This window comes from Antedon bifida, chromosome 7 (assembly GCF_963402885.1).
Source record: "Antedon bifida chromosome 7, ecAntBifi1.1, whole genome shotgun sequence".
Taxonomy (NCBI): Eukaryota; Metazoa; Echinodermata; class Crinoidea; order Comatulida; family Antedonidae; genus Antedon; species Antedon bifida.
In genome coordinates, this window is record NC_136232.1 from 13,356,112 (window position 1) to 13,363,236 (window position 7,125).

The 7,125-nt window shown below is 31.3% G+C and overlaps 1 protein-coding gene across 3 annotated transcripts in view; it reads right to left on the reverse strand.

The window, feature by feature from the left end:
* LOC144849171 (protein still life, isoforms C/SIF type 2-like) overlaps positions 1-6,907 on the reverse strand; it is a 71,347-nt gene extending 64,440 nt beyond the window's left edge. The window contains exon 1 of one of the 3 annotated variants that reach the window (XM_078706196.1): positions 6,689-6,907. The gene's annotated coding sequence lies outside the window, so the exon portion shown is untranslated. Of the gene's footprint in view, positions 1-1,958; positions 2,035-6,688 lie in introns of those variants that run through there. The other 2 variants (XM_078706194.1, XM_078706195.1) reach the window with 2 other exon arrangements.
* Between the last annotated feature and the right edge of the window lie 218 nt (positions 6,908-7,125).

The window sequence follows — 7,125 nt, forward strand, 5'->3', positions numbered from 1 at the left end:
TTAATAATTACCAAAGCTTTTAGTAAAACATTTTAAAGGTTGGAGAGGTGGACACAACATACTGTAAATCTACTGAACATGAAAGATACATTGTTGTACACTCTTTTTATTCTATATTACTGTATAAAGACTTTAAAAGTGCTTGCTCATATCCTATTCCATATCTTCAAAATATTATGCAAATTATACTCAGTATGACAAACAGCTTACAAATAAATATTTAACATTCAGGATGTTTAATTTTTAACAAAGCATGGATTTACTAACTGTATACAGTACCGTATGTCATGATCAAGGGAATCTTACATTACAATGACAGATTTTTAAATTAAAAATATTGCTCAGTAAGATGAATTTCATCTTAACGCTGCCTCCTCCAGCTAGAGAATCAATTACCAGATTCGATCCATTTCACACGGACAGAATTATAAAAGCAACGCATCTGACATGCAATTTTCAATTTCCTTTACCTTTCCAGTCCAACCATTTTACACAAATGAATAATCATCTTGTACAGTCGTAGTATTTAACAAAGAAAATCTACACTACAAACAAATAGTCAATTAGATTATATACAGCATTGTAGTTGATTATTAATAATATAAAGGTAGCAATCGTGCAGAATTGAAACAACAAACAATGAGAGATGAACAATGAGAACTAGCAATACATACCAGAAATATGTATTTTGCCATAGATGATGATGGATATTACTCTTGTTGAAAAACAATAATACTAATAATATTTCTAATTTAGCCACGAAGGTACAACAAATGGCACTACAGTAATAACTTTTGTATGTAATATTTATTCTAACATTTTTACTATTGAAATGTGAAAATAATAAACTGTTATATAATTTAGAGAAAAGTAATCCACCATTGCGATTATGTTTCAAACTAAATTTAAAAAAGTAGTGTCATTTTTAAAGATCAGAGAGCTTAAGGATATTAGATGTTAATATATATTAACGTTCTTCTCCCCTAAGGGTCACACCCATCCATTATGGGCAATTTTCTATCTACCTGTACAGTATGATAGAGGCAGTATAAAACTAGTCTGAGGTAACTCAATCTTACAAGATGTACTAGATCTCACATTGTTTACTGAGTGAAGGAAAAAACTTCTCCATTAATTAGTAATTTACTTTAGTTGTAATTTCAAAAAATAAAAAACGACTCAATAGCTTGGAAAGTAGGAACAATAACTTATAAGTGGCATCCATAATTGAAGCGTATTTATGTAATGACATGACATACGTTTCCAAAATACTGTATTATAAAAATTTTTTAAAATATGTCCATAATGAAGTGTGGATAAGTTTATGATTAATTGTATGCATGATCATAACACTATGTATAAAGGTTAAAATGTGTAAAAATCAGAAATTAACAGAAAAAGGGTAGAAAACGGAAATTTAACGTATGGAAATTAAATGTGAATTGTAATACTGTGCGTATGAAAAAGATTGAGTGAATAAAGGTTCACAAAAGAGAAAAAATAAGTAGGAGAAAGTGTACAGTTTTCCATTATATAAATATTTGCTACTGCTCACATCCATACATGGTATATCAAAATAACCGGAATTGTACTGGGAAGGTTAAACTACATTTGAACTGCCTCTGGAGAGGGGTTTCGGATTGTTCGGGGACAGGCATATTTCCAAGTATAGTATAGTAATAAGAAATTTTAAGAAAATATTTTTTTTAAATGTACAACAGTATTTCAATTCTTTCTAGATCAGTTTTTTTTAAATTCTTTCAACAAGCTAACCATTTCTAAAGTTTTATGAACACTACCAAACCAGCAAATATTTAAAATCTCATTCACACAGTATGGTGTCAAGCTTTTATTATTCATTTGAAACTGAAATAATCGTTTTATGTCAATAAATGTACAGTGAAGCTAGATCAATGTAAAGGTACTGTTGAGTAAACAAATCAAACCGTTAAACTTACCGGTCACCAAAGTGCATTGTACAGAAACTATGACAAGAAAACTGAAACTCAAAAGATGAATAAATCCTTCTTTCTAGTGAAGCTTTCCACAACTAATTATCTAATCAATTATCTCAACATTTTGCTATGTAAAATAAAAAATATTAGCATAAATATATTAACTTGTTTTCTCATAAATATTAACCGAGCATCTGATATTTGATGAGAATGTCAAAAAGACTAAGACCGTGAAATCCCTTTTGTGGAGGTTCAATTGTTAAGAATCATTGAACAGAAATAAATCTATTGTTTACGATCTTGACTGGATCATAAATGATACGTACGTTTGTATTCAAAAACATGCTGGTGGGTTTGGGATGACCTATTTTTATGTCATGGAGATTCAATGAATGTAGATCAAGGATTAAAATTCCAGTATAGTATAGGCCTATAGATCCTATAAAATGAATACACTTTTCTGATAAATCACAATGGATAATGGACAGAAACAGAGAAATTCTCAACAAAAATAAATATTAATATTTAAGAGTGTGAGACTGAGAGAAAGTTATCTCAATCAAAAAAACTTGAAAAAAAGGGGAAAAAATCCAGCACTGTGCATATCTGTGACCATCTAACACTGTGTAATAGAACTGTGAACATACTGTAAAGGCACTGTGCACATAGCACTACAGTTATAGCACTGTACAAATAGTCATAGCACTGCGACCATTTTTAAAAGCACTGTGCACATAAAACTGTGAACACCTTAAAAGCACTTATATGCACATGACTATTATACACGATGATGTAAAACTAAACATCTCTCTAAATTATTATTACTGAGCACATTAGCCCTGGTCACATAGCACTGTGAATGAACATCTCTATGCACCTACAGTACAATATGTATGTATGACTGTGCATACCTTTTATCACTGTGCACATCATGTATTACTACAGTATTAGCCCTGTTGTATTGTGCATCCTCAATGCCTACAAGACAAGGTTTTCTGCTTTTAAATGGTTCGTTCATGGTTGTTGAATAACAGAAGGGCACACTTTGAATTTCAAGTTTACATTATAAAATTTTATCTGTTGTGAAACATCATCTCCATAAATTTTAATCTTGAAAGGCCTAAAAGTATCCCTGGAACATGTACAGATAGTTGATGGGATTGACTGGCAACAAAGGATCTCAGGGATTTTGGTCCCACACAATTAGGCAGACACCATTCTTCTAAAGACCAACTCAGACAGCGTCGTACGACGAGGCCTGAGAAAATGAAACATGTTTAAAGTTATCCTGACGACCTATAAACTACGCCCGACACTATGTCAAGACGACTTGTCTCGTCGCGATTAAACTCAGAGAGTACTGACAAGTCAAAACATTTTGCCAGGCCTTGTCGTACGATGCAGTCTGTGTTGGCCTTAAGATGACAAATAGGTTTATAAGACTAGAAACCGAGAATTTCTAAAATGTATTGGTAAACAAAAACAGGTCTGTCAAGAAAGTGAATTTAAATAGCAAAAAGCATGGGGATTGGCCTGGTTCACACAGACTCCAAAACGGGATCCTAATGATTGCAGTCTGTTTGGGAACGCTCAATTTGGATAGTGCGATCCGGCTCATTGCTAGTCACCTGACCAGGTTAGGCTACCAACATCAGGAATGCTAACTGTTTTGACAATCAATCTTTGTTGTAAAATAGGAATTATAGGTAAAATGAAGTTATCTATTGCAACATACTGTATCAGAATAATAGCTAATCATACGGTAGTAATAGTATGTGATTTTTTATTTTCAGGTATAAAAAAATTACAAAAAGCAGACAAAAGTCTGAAAATATTGTATTACAAAGATTGAAAATGACGGATCAAAAGTAGACAAATTCACAGCAAAACTACACATAAAATTTAAACATACAGAAAGGCAGGAACAATGTGTGAACATATTAGCCTTTAGAAAGTACAGTAAATACTAATTTATTAAAAACTAAACATTTCTAAAGAATATTATTATTATACTACTTACCACACATTTCTTGAACTTGTAAATATTTGTTTTTAAATTTTACATACCAGTATGATCATCAATAATCTATTTGAATACCATGACCTATGACCCAACGGAGCAAGGCTATAAAGTAACTGCTTTGTAACATCCTTCCTGAATAAGTGGTAGATTTGTTAGATTTCCTTAAAATTGGAGTCAAGTTACACTAAAATTTGATAAATTTTATTCTAAAAAGTCTTTGTCTTTACTCTCAGGACATTTGAATTTCCAAAAAGAAAAAACGTCCAACATAATTTACCAAAATTTAGTACTTAAAATTTAAAATAATTTGAAAACAATAACTAAGATGGACTATAACAGTAATAAACTAATAAATTAAAATGACTCTAATATTTTAAAAGCCAACCTACATTTTACTGTATGTTTTATAATAAAAAAAACCATCTGTTGGTAGGGCGCCCAGATAAAGATACGGGATGACCAAAGCACAACTGGTACTGACCAGTTAGTTCCAACTTCCTTACTTCTACTGTAATGCAGATTGTAGTTCGTACAACTTTTAAACCAATTTTTAGTAAACTTGGTTGTACATTTTTTTTAATTTAATAATTATGGTTGTACTGTACATTTAATGTTTATTAAAAACTGTATAGCATTTTTGTATATAGTGTTGTGGGTGGAGGAAACAAGTTTAGAAATTGAAAGCAGCAATGGGAATGAAAGTCAATAATCTGAGGTATAAGGTATACTGTAGGCCTGATGCAAGCCTACAATGATGCAGAAAGAAACATCTTAAAGTGATGAAACCGTATTTATTCAAATAAACGGCAGGGGAATTTATTGTTTAAGAGGGTTTAATTAAGGGGAAGGTGGTGTTTATTCGAGAGAGGCAGTTATGTTGTTTGGTGTAATATGCTAACTTATAATCAAATGATATCCCCTAGATATACACAACACAATTGCTAAAATACAGAAAAAAATTCTTGGTAAATTGTAGATTATGGCAGTCAATGAATTGTTCTACTGTATGTATGTGAATGCATGTGGCAGAGAGTTTATTCATCAAGGGAATAAATAAACACCTTGGGCAAGGAGGACGTTTATTATATGATGTTCTACAGTATGGGAGGTAGGGGTGGGTTTATTCAAGGCGGGGCGTTTGTATTAACACCTTCATTTTTTTCTCTACGATTTATAATTTATAGCACATCTTAAATATGCTAGAACTGTGTGAGCATCTTTACTGTAGCAGACAAAAGGACTGCATAAATAATTCAAAAAATGTAACAAACACATGACAGGCTGACTGCTACCATAAAGCTACAACAAAGAACTATTAACATTACATTGAACATTATTAGGTATGCTTCACACTTGTCAACCACATCAATCATGTTATTGTAGAAGATATCAATGACCATCAATACAGCACAATAAACATTCCACTTTCTATAAAGTTAATGTTTATCTTACACAATAAACTTCACAAAGATGTGATAACAAATTGCTGGACATATTAACCACACCATTTGTACTCCAGAAATGATTTTTATAATGTATTTGTTTTTTAATGATCTACAGTATATTATTATTATTATTATTGAATATTCATTATTTTCAAAATACTTGTAAATAAATGGCTTTATTTATTTATTTATTTTTCTGTTTTTTATTCTATTTTAATCTATGTTTTAATTCATCTTATTTAACTGTGTTAATTATTTTTTGTAAAAATAAACATTATATCTGTAACAGTTCAATGACCAGATAACTTCACAGAACATAGGCATGTTGAAATCCTGGTAGTGTTGACAGAAGTCAACTGTATATTTTAGGAAGAGTACTGTACAAACCTCAAAACAAACATACTCCTTGGTTTATGGTTTACAAAATTGTTTACACCTTAAATGCCAATCATGAAAGTATTCAAGAATTCATTATGAATTACTGTAGGCAAAACTAAAAATTTGCCGGGAGTAGGTAGAAATTTAAAATCCGATCCTTGTCGCCAATGTCTTAGTATTCATCGTTTCAGCCATTTTCAGCCCACTGCAGGACGAAAGCCTCCCCAAATTGAACTCATCCTTTTCTGTCCTGTGCAGCTCTCACATAAACTCATTTCTTCTATTATCATACTTTAATACTCTATAGTATAATTGGATGCAATAGTACTGTAGTGGCTAGTATTATTTAAAATAATGAATGTTTATGAGTGAAATGGTACAAATAATTACATAAGGTAAAAACACAACAAATTTAACCTTCCATGTTTCGCTGAATGTGCTATTTCATTTTCCCAAATGGAAAGGTTATGATGTTGGCCAAAGAACAACGATAATTATGACAATAATTAGCACAGTATATGAAAACACAAGTTTAATATCACATGGGTGAATGCAAATGTGTAATGATTGAACCTAGACATAAGGGTGTCAAAGACAAGTACATACCTAATAAGCAACACTGTAAGCTAATCAAGCAAGTCTAAATACACAGTAGCAACTCATATCAATTATCTCCTTTAGCCTCCTTAATAAACATGATATCCACAACAAGTTGTCAACACAACATTGATTTAACACTCTCTCACTGAATCAAAGGATCAGTGAAGTATGTGTCTATCATACAGATTAAACCAATTATGAATGTCCATCTTCTACTTCCTTATGTATACACAGTGATATTAATACTTTAGTGATAGGATTTAGCATTTGACATCGTTTGTTCTTACCTGGTATGTAATGGATAAACCATATTATCATCAGAATATCATATCACTTGCTGATCTGAAGAAGAAAAAAATACATGCTGGAATTCAGTGAATTTATTTAAATGAGACGTAAATACATGACAACTGTTCAGGTAAAGAAATCCATCAACATGGAGTCATTCTTTTATAAAAAGCGTAAGAGACATTAATAATTACACAACCTGACTAAAAAAATAGACTGTTAAAGGTATTAGAATTCTTTAGTCATAAGACTATTTGGAATGCTGTTTTTACTCTCTTGGTCCACAAAGTGAGCTCAGACAAACAAAACTGTACTGTAAATGTGATCAGTTTGTTCTACTTAAACATTATGCACCGAATTAAGAAAGTGAATACTGTACTACTAACATTACAGAGTTAAGACCATACTATAATATACTGTATACTCTATGCTACAA